Below are 23,691 nucleotides of genomic sequence, written 5' to 3' on the forward strand. Positions count from 1 at the left end.
GTTTCTTCAGTGCAGCAGCGGGAAGCTCTGGGAACTTGCTGTACCCACGAGCCTTGTGCCTGGGATTCAGCGGGGATGCCTGCCAGGGGTGCTGTGCCTGAGCCAACAAGAAACAAGGAGGGTTTGGAAACCCACCTGACAAGTGGGGCTGCACTGGAAACTTGCCTGGTTTCTGTCAGAGTATTGTCCAAGTCATCCCATTCCCAAAGTATGTTCTTTTTGTGTCAGATCAGCATTTTCAGGGAAGAAAAAAAACCTCATTTGGAAAGTTTGCACCCAGCAGTCAGCCCAATGGCAGTATGTCCCTGGTGACCATTCCTATCCAAAAGGAGGTTTCTAAGCGAACTCTAAATTTTAGGCAAGGCCATCATGAAGAGAATGATGGAGAGCAAAGGCACTTGGCTCCTGTGAGAGATGACTTTCCACAATCTGATCCCAAAAGAAAATGCTGTAGCTGAGAGTAACCATGATTACCGATATTCATCAATGACTTCTTGAGCAAAAAACACTTTATCACAGTATGTTTGTGATTGGAAGGGACCTCAAAAGATCATCTAGTCCAAATTTATTGACTCCTTCAAAGCAAAATGAGCCTGCCTTCTTCAAAAGCAGTGCTGACCATCTCTTAAGTCAAGGACCTGATAGCTCTCCACCAGCTTTCATGCACCAAAGAGGACACATATGCAGGATAAATTCTGTTCTTCCAACATCTGCAAGATCTTAGGAGTACATATAGTCCATGCTCCACAAGAGAAGACAAGGACTGTCTTGTGAGTTTGTTCTGCCCCCAGATCAAACTTATCCACAAAAAAGCAATTCCTTCCTGATTACAGGCACCTGGCTCTGCTGTGAGATCAAGATCATCCAGACTTACTGGTCTGTCTAAAACCAGAAGAAACTTTGGGCAGGATTTATGATAGCAAAAAAGACACAGCTTTAGCATGAACGGAGAGCAGGTGGTTTCTGGAGGATGTGCCTCCACTCTGAAATGCTGAGGTAGTGGTTGATGCGTGAGGTGAGATCTAGTTTCCTATACTCAAAAATGAGATCCGAACACTCAGCTGCTGGTAATCACCGAGACATAGCTGCTTTGATGACCAGAAAATTCCCAGCTGCCTCCTCAGTTCCATGATCTCCAGGCAGACTGACACGTTCAGGAGTGACCATGTCCAATGTCACTGCACTGAAGAATTCCTTTAAGTTGTAAAGTGATATGAACTGATCTGATGGTGCACCTGGGGAAATGACACACTAAACCCAGTGTCATTTCCTGCAGAAGCCAGACTTTTTCATCTCCAAAGAGAATCTCCTCTCAGTGATCAGTGCAGCCTCCTCTTCTCCCTAAGGGCCTTAAGTCATGGTGTTCTGCTGAATGACAGCTGTGTTCCGTAGTATTCTCCTGCATAGGGAACACACTGAATTTATTTCTTGGACTGCAGGTAACTGATTTCCCTACCAACAGAACATTTCTTGTAGTTAACCAGGATCTTTGGGTGTCATTTATCTCACCCCACTTTAATGTCTACAGAGTAATATTCTATATCTGAGCTGTTTACTCTGGGCTCTTTATGTAGTTGTTGGAAGAACCGGGCAGCCTCAGCATGCCCTCCACCTGATTTATTTTAGACTTCTTACTTAGGACGACAAGACTTGAAACATCCAAAGTGATCTGGGTCACGAGGTGAATCTCACCCTTGTGTCCCAAGAATTTGAGATCCTGAGAGGTTGAACTATGAAGGATCAAAATTAAACTCTTGTCCAGGATCTGTATTGTTTCTGTGGTTTACCATTACCTAATTTCAAGGTGGCACAGGGACTGAAGACACCAGACTCCACTGCTGATGTTCATTTTGGGTCCCTGTTATTGCATTGATGGTGGCAGCCACTGAGGAGATGCAGCCATCAAGCAGAGAAGTGGGTAACGAGTGACTTCTTAGCACCAGACCAGAAAAGCACTCATATTTCCTGCCCAGTTCCCGCTCTATGTCCCACACTGTAGGGTTTTCCCAGTATTATTCTACAGCCCCTCTTAAGTCCTTTTTAAATCTCCTTTTGGCACTATGGCCATGTTAACACAGTCACTCCCAAGCTGGTGTCCGCCCAACCCCTAAGTCCCACCATGAGAGTCCCAGCACTGGGGAGAAACCCAAAACTGTTTCTTCTCACATGGCCAAGGGTTTCACCTGTTTGCAGTACAAAGCCCTTCATCTATCCTCTCCACATGATAAGATCACCTTTAAAGAGTCTTGTCACTAGAAGGCTCCCTATGGTTACAGGTTGCCCCAATTTCTGATGTTGCTCTTTCTCTCCCAGAAGCCAGACTATATGGATCACATTAAGAGATTCAGCACTTAATGGCATCTTACGCCTCCTTCTTGCTCGCACAGCAGAGCCATCACACTCTATCCGACGGCCAAATCTGTCAACATAACCAGTACGTGAAGAATGGGGGAAAGGAAGTTTCACAGCCAGAGAGATATGCAGGTAAGTCCTCATCCTGGATCTGAGTTCTCACTGACTGAGAAACACCCCTGTCCACAGAATGGAGGTAAGTGGAGAGCAAACAACAGCAAGAGCAGGTTCTGAGTCCCTATCGTCTGGGAACGGTCCCTCTTGCAGGCCAGGTCCCATTATTAGTAACCTCTGTTAACAACAGGGTGGATCTGCTGTGTAAGGTGAAATGAATTTAAAAATCCCAACTGGTATTGATGCAAATGAAAAGCAGGGCATTTTTCTTTACTCCACAGCTGTCACCTATTTGAATTCTTGCAAAAGTCTTACTGAGTATCAGAGCTGAGTCATTCCTATGGTGTATGGCCAAACTAACATTTTGTAGGGATATGTTTGGGGAAGGTAGTGGGAGTAGAGGGGAGGGGGCTAATCATACTTCATAATTTCTGTTCTTCCAAAATAATCTATTTTCTAAATGCATTGCTAAATCCTTGTGCTAGCAATCTACCATCTGCTCCTTCTTTCAACACACCCACTATGTAGTCTGCTGTCTTGTTATACTGCCAAAATTCTATATACTGCAAGTAGAAGAGAGTCTGTACTTTCAGATGCTTTTCTTAGGTCACAGGGAAAATAAGCCTTTGTGATTAGCACCAAGGACAAGTGAGTGCATTGCCATGCAGCTTGCTCTTATCCTGCAATCTGTGATGTAATCTCAGCAGCAAACAGGCAACTAAATTTTATCCCTCTAATTCCAGGCAGGGGCTCTGGTAACACCCTCCAGCATCGAGTGGAGCTGGAATGTTTTGGGTAATCTCCAGAATGCTTCAATAGAATTATAAATCCATAAATCAAAGCAGTCATTATGCATTTGAATAATATGTGGATCAAAGTCTCAGATTGAGGGTCCCTTTGTTCCCATGCTCTTTTTGTATCTTACTCAGTGAGCATCTATTCAATGAGAAACAACTACAGTGAATTTAGAGCAAAAACATACAGCGCTAATGGATCTCTGAAGACCTCATCTGGCAAAGTATTTAAGCATATCCTTAATTTTAAGCACATGAGTGGTAAGAGTGGAATTGCACACAAAAGAGCAGCATTTGGTTCAGCAATATGCTGAATCAATATCTAAATTTAGGTTATCGACCACTGCAAATAGAGCCTTTTTGAAAGTAAGTTGCCTTTACTCTCCACCCAAACACTTTCTTAGCAGTATTTTATACTGGAGGTTTGTGCAAATACAGCATTAAATCCTGTTCATTCTACTCTGGAGATGGGTCTGTCTTCAGTAGGAGCAATTACAGAAAGAAGGGCTGCTGTCTCATTAAACAGTGCAATTATCCTGGAATATATGGCTACTGGGGATTTTTTACCAAAGGGTTACTGAGGCAGAACAACCAAGGGAGTTACATGTGTGGTGAATCGGTCAATGCATGGCAGACCATTGGATCACCAAATGTCAGCCAAAAGCCTCCTGCCTCCAGCCTCGGATAACATCTGCAAGTCCAGGGCTCCATTCTCATCTGGAAGGACATTTCTTGGGATGAAAGATGGGGTTTACGACACTGTGCTGGTAAGCCTCTGAAAAGCGGTACAAACAAATACAGGTATGACCGCACCTCTGATAAAGGAAAGAGGAGCACTGATGGATCTGGAGGGTTCTTCACACTGTTGTGCTAATGCTCACTGGGCAGTAACGAGGCCAGTGGGAGAGGAACTAGAGATACGTTTTGTTTATGCACTGGGAAGCAGGAAAACCCTTTGACTTTAATCTAACTGTGCCAAACTCCTGACAAAAAAAAATCTGACATCTCTGCTGCACCACAGAGGGGCTCCACGGGATGTCTTCTGATGGTGGGATGCAGCAGGGCCTTGGGCTGGCTTGCTCAGCTGGATAGGAAATATGCAGTGGGTTGTCCTCCAGCATGGCCCCTGCTCCAGAGCCTGAGCTGCTGCCTGGGGACACTTCCAGCTGCCCAGGGCCACCTCCCCAGCTGGTGTGGGTGGCCAGGCTGGGTCTCTAGCTGGAATCCTACCCCCTGTGACTCACCCTTTCACACCAGCGAAAGCAGGAATTGTGAAACACTTGTCAAGGTGATCAGGACCACAACTGAGGTCTGCTCACAAAGGTGAAAATAAAACATTATTTTACGATATAAATGTTGCAAGAGACTGCAAAAGACTGCCGGACTGCGTAAAGAGCAGTGAGAGAAGGTTACGTCGCTGAGAAAATGAACCAGGTTTTTGCCCCATGAGCTGCTGGGTGAAGGGGGGAGGGCTGACTGGAGCAGAAACCTTTCCAAAGGCAGGGGGAAGAGATGGAGAATGTTTTTCACTGAAGAGCGGGATGGTTTTGCTCCTGCTTCAGCACACACTGGCTCACATACATAACTTTAAGCATATTCTTAACCCTTACTGACTTGCAAAGCTGCCAAATCCTAGATTTTCTGATCCTTTTTAAAAGAAATTAAAAAGAAAAAATCAAACCAATTGTCTATGTATCAGCTCCAAAATCTCTTACCACACTTGTTACAGAAAGGCCAGACCAAATACGAGCCTGAAACTGGGCAGCAAAGAAGAAAAGCTTTCTAGGTTTGTGGTTAATGAATATACTGGGGACTGCCATGTTAGTCTTAGAGAGAGACTCCATGCGCAGATGCTGCTATGCACCTTTCCTGCTGGACATAATTAAACTCTGATGAAAATAATGGCAAAGACTTATTCAGGTCAGCTACTGTAATTTGAGAAAATGTTTATGTCAAAGCTCTTTTTCCTTTGTACGCGTTTCCCCCTCTTTAAATGCTCTTCAGTTTGGCCCCAACTTGAGTCACAGATCAAAGCATTTCAGCTTTTGAGGCCAAATTGCAATTTATAATGTCTGTGGTTTTAGCTAATCTGTCTCTGTGTCATCTCATTTTAAATCAACAGAAAGCAGCACAAAATAACTCATTTCAGTATGCCCTGCTGAACTAGGGTTTTTAACTTCGGTATCCTGTTACCAGTTCTCCCCACAGGTAAACGGGGTTTTCTTGCTTTATCTGAGGGCGCTTTGTTCCTATTGTAAACGTCAATTTTGTAAACAACTTGTGCTCCACCAAGATGAAACAACTACATCTCCAAACCCGAGCTAAGATTCTGGTTTGTCTCCCTTCTTATAGTTTTAACTGTATCAAAGGGTAGCTTAATGCGCTAAAAAGCCTTTCATTTTTAATTAACCAAAGAAGCTAAAGAAGGTCCTAATTTCAAACCCACTTGAACGGCCTGGGTTTAAAAGTTCAATTCATGCCATAGCCTTATTTGTTCTTCACAGCAAAGACCCTGGCAAACAGAGGCCGATTCTAGTGGAAACACCACTCCCCAGCTCCCAAAATCACTGCTGCATGATTCCTTCTTTTGTGCTGATGCTGCTGCCCTGACAACAAAGGGGATCCACCAAAGTAGCATAAGGATGAGTCAGCCCCAGGTTGCATCTCACACATCAGCACACCACAGGAAGAGCTTAGCCCATCTCCAGTGGCTCCATGGGCTCTGTACTGGACTATCCCCATCTGCTCTGCATCTCTGCAAGTCTTGCTGTGTACCACTGTTTGCAAGGAGAAAATCCAACCTAACATATCCCATTTCCTATTTGGATTTCACTCATCCATCTCATCTTCCTCTCCTTTTTCTTGCAGCCTAGCACAGGCTTTCATGCCACGCACAGACTAGCTGCCTCGCTACTCCTGCATCCCTCTTTGAGCCCATGGGGAGTTGGGTGCACGCTGGGTGGTGGCTGCAGTGGCCACCAGTGACTCCAGTGTCGCCATGCCCTGGGAAAGCTGGAGCTGTGGACTCCTGGTGTTGAGGCTACCAGTTAGCGCTGTTGGACCAGATCTCCTTGAAGAATGAGTAGCACATGAAACTGCCACTTATGCCAACCTGGCTTTTGTTTGGGATTGCCTAACTCTGATGAATAATGCAAGAGTCCAGCCTGCACCTCTTTTTATTTAACCTCATCACTCTGCAAAACAAAACCAACCAAAAGCCAAGCAAACAAATACCCTTCCAGAACATGAAATGTCTGACCTCATAGGGTGGCTGTACAGGATCAGGTGCACTGGAGAAAAAAAGCTCTATGTTCACAGCAGGAAGGCCACGCACGGAGAGAAGAACCAGAGCAAAAATCTACCCAGCCCACTCCTGGCTCAATCTGGTCAGAAACAGGAGCTCAAGGAAAGAGAGGAATCTTCTCACAGTTGGCAGTCTGAGATCTTTCCAGCCTGGAAGTTATGTCCTGAAAACTACTTTCAGCAGCATTTGGTAGATCTGTCCTCTATGAACTTGTCTAAACTATTGGCCTCCACAACATTTCATGCCACCTAGTCCTACAATTTAATTATGTGTTGGGTGAAAAAGTACATCTACTTGTTTGTTTTAAAGGTCAGTCTGGGAGCTGGACTACTACAGATTAAACATAGCAAAAGCTAAAAAAATAAATGGAATTTTGAGAGCTATTATTTGCACACACATCTTATTCTCCTCAAAATATGAGCCAATTTATTTTCACTTCACTTGAGCAAGTTAATACTGAGGCCGTGTGACCAAAAATTACTCTTGTATATTTGAGTGTCCAGAGACTGAATCCTGTGCAGGGTGTCATAAATCCAGGTGCTGCAGTCCTGTTCTTGGGGAGGTTTGGATGCAGTGGACAAGGGCGAGGGCAAAGCAGGGTTCTCATCAGTCCCTGATGGGAAAAGAGACAGGTGCTGTGGAGTAGCTTGTCTTTGCTCCCTGTGATCTCCCTATTTAAGTTTGAATCAGTTGGTTCTTACATGAATGGAGACCAACCATCTTCTCCCAATCAAAGGCACCAAACCCATATTGAAAGTATGTGGGCCACCCCTGCTGCCACAGTAATTTCCAGACCCCATCTTCCTCTGACGTGTCCTAAACCACTTGTGATTCTGATGGAAAATATGAGTATAAAAGATGAACATGACTGACAGACCGAATGGGCTTCCCACGGGGACCACACAAGCCCACAGCCAGGACAGCGCTGCCTCCAGCTCTGCTGCGCGATGTCCATCCTCCTGGCAGATGGTGAGAGTTTGTGTCATTGTACGTGGAGGAGCTGAATGGAGACGTGAATTCGACCGTGTCAGCAGTATGGCGCTTTGAAAGTTGGGGTGTATCTTGGGAAGATATCCAGTTCGTCCAGTTTGGCAGGGGTGAGGGGGAGCGTGGAGGAGGAAGGTTCGTATGCTGTCAGGACAGGATAGCTTACATCTGAGTGCCTTTTGCTCAAAAAAAAAGCAGCAAGTGTCACTCACCTTGTCAGACAGAAAACAAAATAAACTCAGCAAGGTGGAGGGATTCCTGGCATTGCTGTGCTGTGCAGGAGCACGTACGCTGATCATCTCTCCAGATCCGTTGTCATAGGTTTACAGCCAGAATATAGGATTGACTGAAAAGTGACATTCCAAGAAAACATAGTTAAAACAGCACAAATTTGACATGCCTAGTCCTGCCCTAGTCTTCTTGTTTTTTTTCTTTGTGGCTTTCATATTACAATGTCATGTTTTGCCCTCCAATATTGTGTTTGTGTCCTCTGTAAGGAATGGGGAGCAGTGGCCAGTGCCCATGCAAGGAAAGGCACAGGCACAGTGGGCCAGGGAGGCTTCCCAGTGTGCCCAGTACCCCACCACTGGAGGGGCTGGTGCGAGCTGGGTTCAAGCACTGGGCTGGGTAGCAGGAGGTGGTAACATCCAAGAGAGGCAGGATGGGGAGTGTGAGCTGAAGTGATGGTTAAGGCTGGGGAGGGGCCAGTTGCAGGAACATGTGGATGGGTAAGTGACAAGGTGCCTGGAGAGGGGTGGAAGAGCCAGGGAGTGCAGCAGGGGCAGAGCTGGATGGCGGCAGCTTCTGATGAGGCTGGTATGGGACATTTTCAGATGGGTATGTTTGGAGTTAGATATTCTGTTTCAAATGAGGTGTTGATTTGAATTATATTTTTTGGCTTTCAAGGTCTTCAACCGTTTGTTGACAAACCATAGTTAACCACTGTGTGCTAGGAACAGGAACAGAAGAGACACCCCACCTATCTTTAGGCACTCACAAAGGTGACATCTGTGTATGGGCAGTCAGCAGAGCCCATTTCACATCAGTGGGGAGAAAAAGACAGGTGAGGGTGCAGCTCATCACGGTAGGTGGTATACATTGCCTTTTAGGGAGGCCTGGGTGTATGAAGTTTAATGGGGTCTAAACAGATAGATCTGATGTAAACAGATATTTGTTGCATTCAAATCAAGCTAAGGAGAGGAACTGCACTTCAAGCATCCTAAATATTTGGGTCTAAATTGAGTTTGGACATGCTTTTCCAAGTTGATTTGCCAAGGTGTATACTGAAGTTAATTTGTTTTTTGTAGCTGAGTCCAGTCCGTGGAACATATTCTGTATTGTTTAATACAGTCCCATCAAATCTCTCCACCATACAGAGGGAAGATGCCCTTATACTGCTACATTTCAGCACATAAACATAATTATGATCAATATTAAATAAATCACCTTTCAGAGTGCTTTGACTCAATTTTTTCCGTTCAGGTAGTATTAAAAAGTTCTTCAGATGTGTATATATATTTGAGATTTGGGTTTTTTGTCCTGATCTCGGATAAAATAATTTTATAATGTCTTAGACACTTCTGTCGGAAAAGAAATAATGTTATTACCAAGTCTACCTGAGCTTGGCTGCAATATCCTGAAGTGGAGGCTGTTTGTGCTTGTTAGTAATTGCAGTTCTGCTAATGGCAGATGGTGCACTTATCAATAAAATGGCTTTGTGACTTTTAATTCTGCTAAGTTTGTTGACATAATGCTCTCTCTAATTTCCACAGGATGCTTAGCCATTGTACAAATAAATTCCTTTGAAAAATATCTGTTTCTGTATTTCAACAAACTTCCATTGCTGCTTGAGTTGTGAGAGTGGTATGTTATCTAACCAGCCCAGCAAAGCCCAACATGTTGCTCTGGTACCACTGGAAGTACATAACCCATTTCAGAGAGATATCTGGTCTATCAGAACACAGGAACCATTCACTTTGACAATATATGGGAAGGAACATTTGGGAATCTGTGCTCTAGACCACTCATTACAGACCAAACTACCTAGGATTCATCCTCTCCTGTTCTGAAAGACTCGCTTTACCTCTGAGGTTCCCCTCTTTATTTTCTTCCTGACATGTCTTTGTACAGGATACTTTAAAGGACACCAAACGAAACTGGATGGTACAATAACTGCAGCCTGACTCAGAGTTTCTAAACAACCCATCCTTGCATCTGTGTGTGTGACTGGCACCGTACCCTGATGGGTGGTTGCATTTTGGTAGCACTTTGAGCTTTTCCCTGGGTGGCTACAGGTAACCCTGATGCCCAAGGGAGCCTGGGCAGTTCATGCTGTTCCTGCCAGCAACTCTTTTATTTTATTGGTGTGGACTCTGTAGCTAATGTCTTTAGAAAATGAATATTTCCTTTCTGTGCAGGAAATTTTCTACAATGAGGTTGGTGCAACACTGGCCTAGGTTGCCCAGAGAGGTGGTAGATACCCCATCCCTGGAGACATCCCAGGCCAGGCTGGATGGGGCTCTGAGCAGCCTGATCTGGGTGAAGATGTCCCTGTTCATGGCAGGGGGTTGGACTAGATGACCTCCGAAGGTCTCTTCCAACACCAGCTCTTCTACAATTCCCTTGTCTCTGTTCCTCCATGCAGTCACCAAGGTGTCCATACACCTCAGAAGCTGCTGATGGGATTTGAGGTGCTCTGTGGTGCCATGCGGACCCTGTCACTGGTCCATACGTGGATGACTGCTGCAAACCAGACAGCGAGGGAAGGCCGCGGTGCTGGGGCTGGGAGAATGCCTTTGAGCGACGATCACTGCATGTGATGTCCTGCAAAGTGACAAGTGCCCAGCTTGTCCCTGGCCTGTGCTGAGACAGCAGATTGGTCACACATCCAGGCCATGCCTGGCCTGTGTCACAGGGCAGGAGGGAAGCCTCCATAAGTAGCAAGGGAACACAACAGAAGAAAGGGTCAGGTCTGTTGTTTGGATTTCCACTGCTGGGTCACTATCTAGACATTTGACAGGCTCAGCAGCAGGTCAAAGACCAAATGACTGTAGCAGGATGGGGTGGTTGTACCTCCTTCCCAGGCAGAAATTCGAGCACAGCTGCTGATCTTCTGAGAAGAAACATGAGACAGATCCCAGATGCAAGATATGGGAATGAGAAGAAAGAGATTTAAGGTCTGATACCTTCTAAATCACCAAGGGCAGCTAGAACCAGTTGCTATGCCCAGGCATGGTGCAGGATTTTGAATGATGTTTAGCTTTGTGGTCCTCAATGATCCATGAGCCATTACTACTTGGGCAAATACATAGACCACTTTGAGGGGCTCAGCTAGTCCTGGTACACCTGAGCGGTCCCTTCAGGCACAGCAATGTATCAAAATGAACTTAATTATAAGGTCAATGGCATCCTGGGGTGTATTAGAAGCGGGGTGGTTAGTAGGTCGAGAGAAGTTCTCCTTCCCCTCTACTATGCCCTGGTGAGACCACATCTGGAATATTGTGTCCAGTTCTGGTCCCCTCAGTTCCAGAAGGACAGGGAACTGCTGGAGAGAGTCCAGCGCAGGTCAACAAAGATGATGAAGGGAGTGAAGCATCTCCCTTATGAGGAAAGGCTGAGGGAGATGTGTCTCTTTAGCTTGGAGGAGACTGAGGGGTGACCTCATTAATGTTTATAAATATATAAAGGGTGAGTGCCATGAGGATGGAGCCAGGCTCTTCTCAGTGCAATCAATGGTAAGAAAAGGGGTGATGGGTTCAAACTGGAACACAAGAGGTTCCACTTAAATTTGAGAAGAAACTTCTTCTCAGTGAGGGTGACAGACACTGGAACAGGCTGCCCAGGGAGGTTGTGGAGTCTCCTACTCTGGAGACACTCAAAACATTCCTGTGTAACCTCATCTTTGTGTTCGTGCTCTGGCAGGGGGATTGGACTGGATGATCTTTGAGGTCTCTTCCAATCCCTGACATTCTGTGATTCTGTGATTCTGTGATAAGAGCAGTCTTGCAGCCTTTGTTCCAACCTCAGTACTGCTGGTGCTCCTCAGCAGATGGAAGTTCCAGTCCAAAGGTCGGTGAAATCAGTAGAAGGATTTCTGTGGATTCTGGGAGACTTCATACTCAAAAGGGGTGTTTCATGGTCCCTTTTCTGTCCCCCTATGGCATGCCTTGTGCCTCAGTAACACTGATAGCATGGTTTTGGCAGCTGTTGACTGACCAGATTCCCAGTATTACAAAGAAGCATCCAACGCCAGGTGCCTGGAGTCCCTCTAAGCTTACTTTGCATGTCTTCAGCCTCCTTCTTGTTCTACTTCTTCCTGCCTCTCCTCCCCTGTACCCAGTGCTTTTTATATCTTGTGTAGGCACGTTGGCCCTAAGCACACGCAAAATGTAGCAGCAGGCACATTCAGCCCATACCTTCACACAGCGAGGCTGCAGGAGAGCGGAGGGAGCAGGAACCGAAAGAGAAAGGAGAAAAGCAATCCAGATATGTGGGCTGAGTTTTGTGCTTTGAAGGTGTTGTTTTTCTTTCTTTTCTTTTCCCCGCTTGTTTGTTTCGTAGCTTTCCAGATCTTTTTCTGGCAGCTTGTCACACGAGGTGCAGTTTTCTCTTGGCAGCACGGTAGCAGGCTGTGTGGACTAATTTATGCTAAATGCCCAAGAAGCGCTCAAACTCAGTCCCTGTGCCCGCAAATGGACGTACAGACCATTTTATGCATAATGAAAGAAGCTGCATCAAGAACTACAATGCCTAACCTAGTTTTTATTCATCCCGCTTCTATCAAGGCCTCTGGAAGGTCACCGGCTCTTTCAAAAGTAAGGAAAACGTGGATAGACGCCCAGCTGCTATCCTGCTGACAGTGCACTTCCCCGACACATGTACAGTGCACGGCTGAAACACTGATAGTGGTTTTTCACAGAGGTCTGCAATCTATTATACAGCACTTACTGGGACATTTCAATGTAACAGCCGCTCCAAGGCTAAGCAGACCATAAAAAATTATGAAATATTTGGCTAGATGGCAATGATCCTTTCAACCAACAATGTGAATGTATTACATTACATATCCACGCAAATACGCACGTATACACACACAAAACCCGTGGCAGTGATCCTGATAAATTGATCGTGCACCTTTGATCACCACCGCCACGCTCGGCCGCACTAATCCATCTCCTAAGGGCGTTTCTCTCGATCCAAAACCTCCCCAAGGCCGCCAGCAGCCACCGGCCCTTGAAGTGAGATCAACCTGCCACAAAACTGCTTCCCTTCTTCCTCTCTGTTGGGAAATGCCTTTCCTACCCACCCCATATAATTACCCATAGAAATGCAGGCTAGACAATACTGAGTCCTGGACCAAAAATGGGTTTGAGGTCCAATTATTGCATGACCATGTAGGATTGAAAAAAGGGAATTTTATGTGACTGGAAAAGATAAATTCTCAGCCTCCTTCAGGGACCACCAGCATTTTCTTTGACTGACAAGTTGAGATATAGCAGACCTTGAAGTCAAGATGTTTTTAGCTCCAGAAAACTTGCTTTACATGATTTGTAGAGGTGTTGAAAAGTCATTCTTTTTTAATTTTTTCTTGTGATAAGTCCTGTGCACTTGAACTTATGGAAATGAAGATTTAGGTTAATGCAAAAGTGTCTGTAAGAATTGTTTGATGTTATTATTACCCAATCCAGCTGAGTAGCTGAAGAGATTTGTGGATGGAAGATGCACAAAATTCATGTTGGAGTTGAGGGGCATAGAGTGGTATTGCCCCCTTTTAGGGTGCTTTGCACAATTTAGTTATTGTCTTAACCAAGAATTTCCACAGACTTATAGAGACTTTGGAACCAAACTTCACTCAGCCATTTATGGTACGTGGCATCAAGTATTTGTGTCAATAAAATCTTTATGCTGTGCTGCTAGTTGAGTACATTGCAAGTAGAGTCTAGCATACGTTTTTAGGGCTCCTCAGAGCTATGTTAGCACAATCACCCACTTTTAAACTCTTTAATTTCGAAAGCAGTTTGTCTAAACACCAAGAAGACCCCTGAGCAAAGAGCCATGAAGCTCAGCAGACCTTTCTGGCTTGTTTTTCCCTAGAAGTGTACTTGCAAGGATTGAGATGATGTCAGTCTGATAATGGCCTTTCCTATTTGTACCAGCACTCAGACAGGACTGCAGAATTGACGTTAATATTGTGTCTGCTTCATTAGTTCACCTACTGGCAGTTGCCTTGCTGAGATCACTGGTTTTTCCCGTTCTGTATTTATAGCTTTGTATTCTGCTTTCAGCATGCAGATTATCAGAGTCCTGATCACTGCATTTTGTAGTTTATCAAGACCTTGTTTTGCTGGTCATGAAAAACTAGTCTCAACCAACTGAGCAGGAGGGAAATCTATTTTCTGTCTTTCTCTTTCATAAATATGGGTATGTGTTTCAGGCACTTAGACACGCACATAATAGTTCAGAAAATAACTGGTGCAAATGTTGCCATTTCTAATGAGAGGCTGCTAGCATGCAAGATCTTTAGAAATGTCTGAAGTCAAACCAGGTTCAACACATCATTAGCTCAGGAGGTGAAAGAGGACGAGAGATTTGCAGTTCGCACATGAGCCCGTGTCTGGGTTTAGGACTGTGGGCCCACTTCCCTTCATCCCTTCTCCACATTGACACTCCTGTGGGTTCCTGGCAGACAGGGATCAAGAGTTTGCTGGTTAATCTTGTATTATCTGCCATCTTAGAGCTCCAGCTTTCTGGAGCCAAGTGATTTCGCTTTATTATCAAGGATTGTCTTTCAAGGGAACGTCTTATTTTTAAAGTTGAAGAGAAAGCTTGCAAACAAAGTGAGGAGCTCTAAAAGCTTGGACGCCAGCAAGCAAATGAAGAAAGACATACATTTCCTATTAAAAAGAACTGAATGATATAATTCTTGGCTGAGGGCCATGGAAGTGCTGTCAGCATTATTTCCATCTGCCAGGGCCAGGACTGAAGGCACAGGGCACGTCTGCACTCTGAAGTTTGCTAGCCAAGGCTTCGGCAGCGAGTCCACCCAGCCCACACCTCACTGGGGGGCCCAGAGGAGGACTAGTTGGGCTAACGGGCTGGATGGCTTCTGGGACAACACGGCATTGCTGTGGCTGTATCCTGCCCTCTCCCTTTTTCAAGCTGATGCTGGGCATGACTCAGCTGCAGCTGAAATGAAATGGATATTTCCCCAAATGCTTGCCTTTTGTTGAGTAGTTTCCTTTTTTCGTACCTCCTTTGTAAGATGCCTGGAGCCATTTGCATTTTCTCAGCAATTTATTCCCATCCCACTGAAAGGAAAAAAAAAAAAGTAAGTCACAAATGTCAACTCATAATTGACTGATTTGGCCAATTGCTGGACCACAGGAAATTGTTCTGCCAATGTGAGGCAGGTTCTCAGATGAGAAGATGTGGAAAGAAAGTGAGCAAAATAGAGTTGTACAAAAGGTTTTGCATGTAATGTCTAAGATTAGATTAAACCAGTAGCGCATTGTGATGCTGTTGTGCTGTAAGACAAGCGATCCTAAAAGAGCTGCCTGAAACAGATGGGATTGATCACTTTCTGAATGTACTTCTTGTTCTTCATCAGTGGTCTAGACAACCTAGACAGCTACCTTATGGGGACTACTAAGTCATTATTAGGTTACCTGAGGACAGTATTTGGTGCCATTTGAGACTCTTTAGGGCATGTGAAACACCTGAATGAGGCTGATGGACATGAGCGCCCTAATGAGTGATGGCTGGAAGGCAGGACAGTCAAGGACACATCATGTAGCGCAAGATGTTTATGATGGGCAATCAAACCAAACCAAACTGAACCTCAAAGGTGCGGGCCAGCTGCAGACTCAGACATCTGCTTTTAGAAATCAACTACATATGAGTTGGGCATCCAAACTGTAATCAGGGGAGATCTATTCAGTGCAATCAATGGATCCTGGAGGGAGATTCAGGTGGGCACATACAGATACACTTTAAGGTGATGTGAATCAGTCTCTAGATTCCATTGGCTGCACTAAGATTTGGTTGCCACACATGACATAAAGTGCCATTTGTGATGATTTACAACATCAATATACCCACACAGGCTGGGTAGATAGGAGGCAGAGCTGAGACCTTCTGGAAAAGCAGCTGCAGGATAGGCAGCATACCCTGGGATGTCTCAAATACTTGTCCGTGTGAATAAAGACTCTACATCTCAATAGGGTGTGGAAGAACGTGGACACCCAGTTCACATGTGCATGCAGACACCCTCATAAAGAGGTCTCAATCTGCAACTGAATCTTACTGCTAACTTTTGGATGGTGAAAGAAGAAATGTATACCACTTTTAAAATAGATCTTTACCCTAAAAAGCCCAAGATAGTGCACAGAATCCAATGAATTTCTACCTTTCCATGCTTTTTAGTGCTTTGAGAAGGAATGGAGTTATTATTAGCTGCATCTTACCTTGAGAGTTAGCTGCAATTCAGGATACACCTACAAACCCCGGTGCTCACGTAACTGGAGAACAGTCATCTGCTGGGTTTCTCAGTTGAGAGACTGTAAAGCTTAGAAGTTATATCAAGTGTCTGATCTCCTGCATAACACAGGTTTATTACAACTTCTGGTCACTCACTGAAGCCAGAATCTATGCAGCTGTGACTCCCGTGAATCAACCACAACTAGGGCATGACTTTTACAAAAAAAAAAAAAAAAAAAAGCAAACAACAAAACACGTGAGTCCTGATTTTATATTTTCTTTTGACAGAGAATTCTCCATAGCAATTAGCGAGTCGTTCCAGTTATTAACCCTTTCACTATTAAAATTAATCTTTCTATTCTGAATGTGTCAAATGTCAGCTTAAAGACATTGGATCGTGTTGCAGGTTTGTCCGTGAGAGTGGTGAACTCTTTTTTGTTCCACTTGCTGCATGGAAGAAACTTATAAGGTATCATCAAGGCACCATTTAGTCTCTTTTTTCCTAGCCGAACAGACTGATCTCTTTAAGTATTCCAACCATATTTCTAGTCTTCTGATTGTTCCCAGAGCTTTTATCTGAACTCTATCCATTTTTTTGAAATTCCTCTTAAAATGTTGCCACCAAAGCTGGACAGTCGTGCCAGAGGAACTATAACCTCTGGACTCCTACTCAGCATTTCTATGTTCATTCAATCCTTTTGGCTTCATTTGCTTTTGGCTACAACTTTTTATTTATCCATGCCTGGCCTTAGTAATTGTTTTCCTTAGCACCCCCCAGCTTGCATATAAAACCAATTGTTGTTGTTAGATATTTACTTTGTCAGTGGTGTGCTGTTCTCATTAGTTGTTATTACACATATATTTATTATATCAACATTATTAAATATATTTTGTTTCCATATCATATTTTAAAATGTTAAATCATAGAATACTGGGTTGGAAGGGACCACAAGGGTCATCTGGTCCAACCTTTCTCATCAAGAGCACAGTCTAGACAAGATGGCCCAGCAGCCTGTCCAGCTGAATCTTGAAAGTGTCCAATGTTGGGAAATCCACCACTTCTCTGGGGAGATTATTCCCATGGCTTATTGTTCACACCGTGAAAAATTTCCCTCTTGTGTCCATCTGGAATCTTCCCAGGAGTAACTTGTACCCATTGCCCCTCATCTTTTCTATGTGATTCCTTGTGAAAAGGGAATCTCCGTCTTCTGCATGGCCACCCTTAAATACTGGAACAAATAACAGAAAGTAAAGAAGTCTCATGGGATCCTGTTTGAGGATGCTTCCCTGGTTACCCTTACATTTGAACCTTGCCATTGGTCATGCTCAACCCTGTGCTCTGCTGTTTCTCCCATTGTTCGAGAAAGTTACATCTTGTCATAATATTTTATATACTAGTATCTTGACAGAAAAAATCCCTTCTCTATCCAGTGGCTTTTCTTTTCAATAAGCACAGTCTCCTCCTTTGTCTTCTGGAGGGTGGGCACACAGAAGATACAAGTGGCCCAACACCATCATGCAGCAGTTGTGTTGGGTGGCAATGGAGAGCTGCATCATCGCAGGGCTCTGCTTGGGCTGCTTGCCCTGTTTGTTCCCCAGGAAGCGCTGCTGAAGCTCGGCTCAGGATCATGGTGGGACCAGATCTTGCACCTGGGATCCTGCTACAGCTCGCTGAGCCTCACCGCTGAGCTTTCCCCTTCTGTTGCGCAGCCACAGCAAATACGGACCCACCTGCTTTACACCAACACCCATGCTGAGTTAATTATTGCTTAAACAGTCCTTTGGAAATGCAGAGCATTGTGAGAACACAAAGTGTTACCATGATTAAATCAGTGTTAGTCCAGAGCGCTGCTTAAATTTACAGTTCTGTGCTAAAACATGTGAAAAGGGCAATAACAAAAGAAGTTGGACTTCAGGAGTATGCTCAGTCTTTAGGAGGACAAGAGGTGTAGTAGCACTTTGGTACTGTAGTTTGAATAATATGTAGGATTACGGAAGATGGGTGACCAAAAGAGTACAAAGTATTGACATTATTCTGCTGTCTACATCAGCTCAGCTCACAGACATCAAATTGCTGAAGTCAAGAGAGTGATATCAAGCTTAATTTGACAAGAACATTAGTTAAAAAAACAGCATTTACTATATGTACAGTAAATTAATAAAAGGACATGCAAGCAGGAAGGCAAATAAAAAAGGCATTATTAGTGAAATTGAGTATAATATGTAGGGAACAACAACAACAAAAAAGGTAAAAGTATTGTAGAAAAGTCATAGTTAGTTTTAAAATCCTGAAATTATATTTTTTGAGTATTTTCAGTTCTGTGAGCCATCTGGGCAACTGGCTATTTTACAAATCGTAGCTCGAATGTGCGAAAATAGTATAGCGATGCGGTGCTGTTACAGTCATCTGCTTCTGCTCACATGGTTTGTCATAAGGCTCCTGCTATATTGCAAATCCTCACTGGATCGGCAGTGAACATTTCTATCTTCAGACTGTTTACCGCAGCTTCTGAATATTGTAAACTCTGCCTGCTTACAGGAATGGTGCCAGAGGCTCTCCGAGTCTGGGCTTGGGTAAAATTTGTGGTGAAAGGAAGGAAGAAAGGGGGGAAAAAGAGAGATCTCCATCTGGGGTAAATTAGGATAGTGCTACACCAATCTGTGGCGGTTGGAGATCGCTTTAAGGAAAAAGATTATGCTGAGAGCTCATGGAGGTTAGCTCCGGGTGTCCCTGCTGAATAGCCAGCCAGGTGATGTTTTCATCCTTTCGTTCTGTTTGGCAGAGAAACCTGAGTTAAGTTCGTGGGTTTATTCTGGTTTTGTTTCTAGCTCCCCACATGTACTGATAGAGCAGTGGCAAGGAAAAAAAAATGTACTTGTAAACCAGTTACTTGCTTTATTCCAGATATAAGTTTAGACTGTCTCATTTGGGGTGGGGCAGGAAGGGAAAGGGTGAGTTTGAGGCTGGCGATTTATTTTCTGGCTCTAGAAGGAAAGAATGAATTGGCAAAGTTTTCAGGAATTTCAAATATTGCAAACTCTGGGATGTTCTTACCTAAATTTTGGGTTTCAGTCTCTGTGTCCTTCAAAAAAAATCATTAAAATGTTGAAGTGGGTGGAACCCCATGTTCTGCCCCTCTTCTGGCTTCTTTTCAAGTACGTTCACCATAGCCTTCATGTTATGAAGGGTGGCTTCATAACTTTAAGACAGTTTTGGGGAATATCTGAGTTCTGGTATCACAGGATGTCAGCCTTCACGTCCCACATGGGGGGAGGCAGTGCTTAAGTGATTACAGGTTGGGAAGAATTTGCTATTTAATTAATTTCATGCATTTTATGAACAGCTGGTCACCTCACCTCCTCTGCCACCATGAAGACACTTCCACAGAAGTGGTGCACCAGGTGGGATAGTTCTGCTGTCCAGAACTGGTCATTCAGGAGTCCGCTGGTTGTCTCTGAAAGTCTGCTGCAGTGGCCGACCATCACATCTGATGAGAGTGTACAGGTCAGGAGATCTCCATGCAGTATGATCTGAGAGTTTCTGCATTAAAGGGTTGCTAGAGGACAATTGCTACATCTGATAGGTAAGGAATGGAAATTGATCATGCAGCACAGGACAGCAAACAAGTCCAGTCTGCTAAATCGACTGAGTGGGAAACATCTCTGAGGAAGAAAACCGAGTGTCACAAATTCACATGAAAGGATGTAGAGACCCTCCTGAGTTTCTATGCCCTGCAAATACTACAAAAGAACTATTTCCCTGCTTAATACATGGTGGGGACATTTTGAGAAAGCAGATAAGCATTTACAGGTGTTTTCAATTATTTCCATTTTGTCTGGGGGAATCCATGGCCATTCAAGACCTACAGAATCTAATCCCACTCATAGCAGTCAGTCTGGGTTGCACCAAGCGAATTGCAGAGATATTCCAGATTTACAGCAACACAACTGAGAACAAAGCATTGCTGCAATTTGCAGCCAATTTAGTCTTGTACCTACTGCCCCTTGGACTGGAGTGGTCTCCTTAGGTAGCTAAGCTCAATGGGTATGCAAAGTTGAGTTTACTGGACAGTGTTCACAAACCCTCTGCTTATTGAGAATGATGCCAGGTTCGGTCCATCATCCCAAAAGGACACAGACTCAGCAAGACTGCCAAATACCTTCAGCCACTGCAGTAAGTATTTTATTGTGGTCAGAAATGGCTTCTCTGAAAAGGAGAAAGGAATTTTAGGATTACAAGTAGAATGCTTCAAATAGGATGGGCAGAAATGCATTCCTCAGTTTCCTGAGGTGTTATCCCAATGAATATGACAACCAAACCTGGAGTGATTTGCTGAGCACGGATCTCAAACTTCTCTGAGCTTCTAAGCACTGAATTGGGCATCTGTATTTGGGACTATTTACTGTCAGTGTGGCTTTCCACTAGGTTGTTGTGTCTAAGACCTGATGCTGGTTTCAGCAGTCAGCAAAACGCACCTTTGTCAGAGTTCTGTTACTGGTGTCGCGTGCTCTTATAGAACAGAGATTTAGTTTACTCCTTTATTTTTTTCTTTTTATTTTTTACTATTGAAATACCCTATTAGGCATTTCTAAATGTAGAGCTTTTATATATCATCATGGACACATTAACAAGTTTGCGCATCTGGCCTAAATTAGACCACCTATGAAGGTGGCCTACAAAATCTAGATATTACCAGAGGAAACATTGGAAAAGGCAGTTTACTACCAAGAAGAGAAACGTTTTAAAGCCAGCCCACCAGCGAAGAGACCCTGGCAGCCCATAAAGAATTATTCAGGAGAGTGGAAAGTGCATATGAATGACAGATATTGATCCCAGTTCTACCAAAAGTAATTAACTGTGTTGACCTTAGGGTACTTACCATAGCATTACAGTAGTGAAGCTGAATGAGATATGGACAGAAGGTAAGATGCAGTTCGGAGACATTGTGAAGACATTGCAGATATGTGCTGAAATTTTACCTGCAGGAAGAGAAAGCCATTAGAAAACCAAAATACTTAAGAAACTTTTGGAGAGCATTGAAAGCCGAGGCCTCTGCTAGAAGTGGTAGGCTATAACAAATGTAAAAAATTGTGGCTACACATAATAACCCCCAAAATAAAGGAAATGAAAGTAAAAATACATACATTTAAAGTATTTCTTATTTCCTCTCTGCAGAGCTGAGAAGTCTTGATGCTTACCTCACATACCAGAGCAGAAGGACCACATGCTGTCCTATACAAACACTGCTGGTCCAAGTCTGATTTTCTAGAGTTCAGGTTTGGCTCAAGAAATTAAGACTGCCTGAAGCCCTATGCATTCTCGCTTGGCAGCATCACCAATGCGCAAAGCTAAATAGGAATAACAACTCCCACAAACACAGTTTATCTCTGTGCTACTGAAAAAAAAGAAAAAAAAAAGAGTATATGATATTGTGGCAACCTGAGAACATAAACTGAAGATCTTGGCATGTGCTGCCAATGTTTTTGCAGACTGCAAAACTTAGAGATCCCGTTACATGTCTGGTATTCCTTCAGCTAAATCATCACAAAGAATCTGGTGCTTGGTGCTTAGCTGTTGCTATTCCTTTTAAAACTATTTAAGTGGTGGAATGCTTGGAATACAGTTTGGGGTCAGTGCATTCTTCCACCTTGCAGGATGAACACAGAGTGGTCCAGGGGGAGTCAGGGGAAGCACAATAAACCTCAGATCTTTGGGGAATCCTTACTTTACTCTTCTTCCAAGGGTGCCTTGAGTGGGTGCCTCATCCTACAGACTTGGGTGACTGTGGTGCCCTTGGGTCCTCCACTCCCCCTCTGCTCTCTGCCAGTCCATCAGGACAGAGGTGAGGTGACAGTAGTCGACAGGCAGCAGTCACTGACGTGGCAGTTTGCTAAATGTAGCCCAGGCAGTCACTAAGGTGAGAAAGGGCTGTAGGTCATTAGCACCACCCATTTTGAATGGCCACTCTTATCATCTGCATGAATACCTTGACTTTCCCACTTCGGGATTTCGGCACAGATGAGGGAACACCAGTGAGGACCAACTTAAGATACTTCAGAAGAAGATGTAAGAAAAGCTGTTAGGGAGAATCTACTGTGAGAAAAGTTTATTTCTAAACCTTCTCAGCCAGTAGTTTGTTTATACCAACTGCCTGATCAGTCAAAGGGATATCCCAAGCCTAGCAGGCTCATGAGTTAATGTGGTGGAGACATGCTGGCACCTGAAGAGTTGTTACCATCTTGTCCAGCCACTTCACACTGTCCAGGCTCTGTGGTGCAACTGCTTGAGGTGACCTTCAGCATAGACCAAGGTGAAAAGGTGTGAAAGTGTATGGATTACACTGACTGACTCGTTGCCTTCTGCTGGTGCACTCCCCTGTACAAGAGGCACTTCACCTTGTGCTCCTCCAAACTCCTCTGGTGAAGAAGGCACCCACCATGCAAGCAGGCTCCTACTTCCTCACACAACCATCCTTGTCTCTGCTGCAGCCAGAGCACTGTGTCTTTTTGCCATAAATAGTGGATAATCCAGAGGCAGCTGGGCCAAAGACAGCACTAGAAAGGACATTCATTTTGCCAGTTCTGCTTTGGTGGATACTGGTGCTTAGTGGTGAATATGAAACAAGAAGGAGCCAAGCGCTTTCATTTCAGCTATCACCATGCTGTTGCCAGACTTGCCTCTAACACCCATCTGTAGCAAATTCTGTCTCTGGTTTTAGTTTGCTGAAGACACAAGGTGAAGGGTGCAAGATCACTGAGATCTGCACATCAATAAACTACACAGGTCAGCCTGTAGGCAGCCCTAGCAAAAAGGAAAGAGGTGAGTTCCCATACCCACAGGGTAACAGGACACCTCTTCACACTGAGTCACTTGGTGAGGAAGGGTCTGCAGAGTGGGACATTGGCTGGGCAAAGTTGCAAGGACACCCCATGGTCTTCCATCTCCTGTTTCCCTCATAGCTCACCACAGCTCCCATCTTGCTTCTTAAGCCTAACAGTTGGTGTCAAGGAACTAGAGGCAAGCAGGGAAGATAGAAATAGGACCACATCACTGTTGTGATCTGTTAAGAAAGCTGAAATCTCCTAAGTCCACCCACTGAATCTGTCCCTGCTTCATGCTCTTGGAGGTTGTGACAGGATCTTGAGGAACAGACCAAGTAGATATCACCAGTGCCAACATCATCTGGTTTAAGTAAGGTCTCAGTGCAGATTGACCCCAGCTAAGCCTGGGCAAAAATCCAGGTTGAAGGAAAAAAAGTGAATCTGGGGCCCTGTTTTGTGGTCATTCAGCCATATGATCCCTTCCAGGGCTTAGCAAGCGAGAAGCCCACCTCTGTCTGCAGGTGGCTCACATAAAGAAAATACATATGAATCCTAGTCTGCAGTATTGCCTGTGGTTAATGTTGACTGTGCCCCCTGCCTGAATTTGGTTTCCTGTGAGTTACAGCAGTAAAATTTTTGCTGCCCCCTGAATACCAGCTGGCTCCAGGTTCATGGGGAAGGAGAAGGCCCAGCAGTGATCCTACTCTGTTGCAGACACAAGGAATTGAACTCCAACAGGAGAGGAAAAGGAAACCACATACTAAGGTAAACATGTAAAAAATGCCTAGGAAAGGGGTAGCAGCCACAGGGGGGATCAGCATGTGCTGGAGGCAGGATCTTTAA

The 23,691-nt window shown here is 44.4% G+C and overlaps 1 long non-coding RNA gene across 1 annotated transcript in view; it reads right to left on the bottom strand.

Annotated features, from left to right (window-relative positions):
* The window catches only part of LOC135576474 (uncharacterized), a 28,100-nt gene extending 5,716 nt beyond the window's left edge, over positions 1 to 22,384 (bottom strand). The window contains exons 1-3 of the long non-coding RNA XR_010468242.1: positions 21,226 to 22,384; positions 14,801 to 21,006; positions 7,764 to 7,897 (exon numbers count right to left, since the gene is read on the bottom strand). This is a non-coding gene — a long non-coding RNA (uncharacterized LOC135576474). The remainder of the gene's footprint in view (positions 1 to 7,763; positions 7,898 to 14,800; positions 21,007 to 21,225) is intronic.
* Positions 22,385 to 23,691: the final 1,307 nt, after the last annotated feature.

The sequence above is a fragment of the Columba livia genome, chromosome 1, assembly GCF_036013475.1.
Source record: "Columba livia isolate bColLiv1 breed racing homer chromosome 1, bColLiv1.pat.W.v2, whole genome shotgun sequence".
NCBI lineage: Eukaryota > Metazoa > Chordata > Aves > Columbiformes > Columbidae > Columba > Columba livia.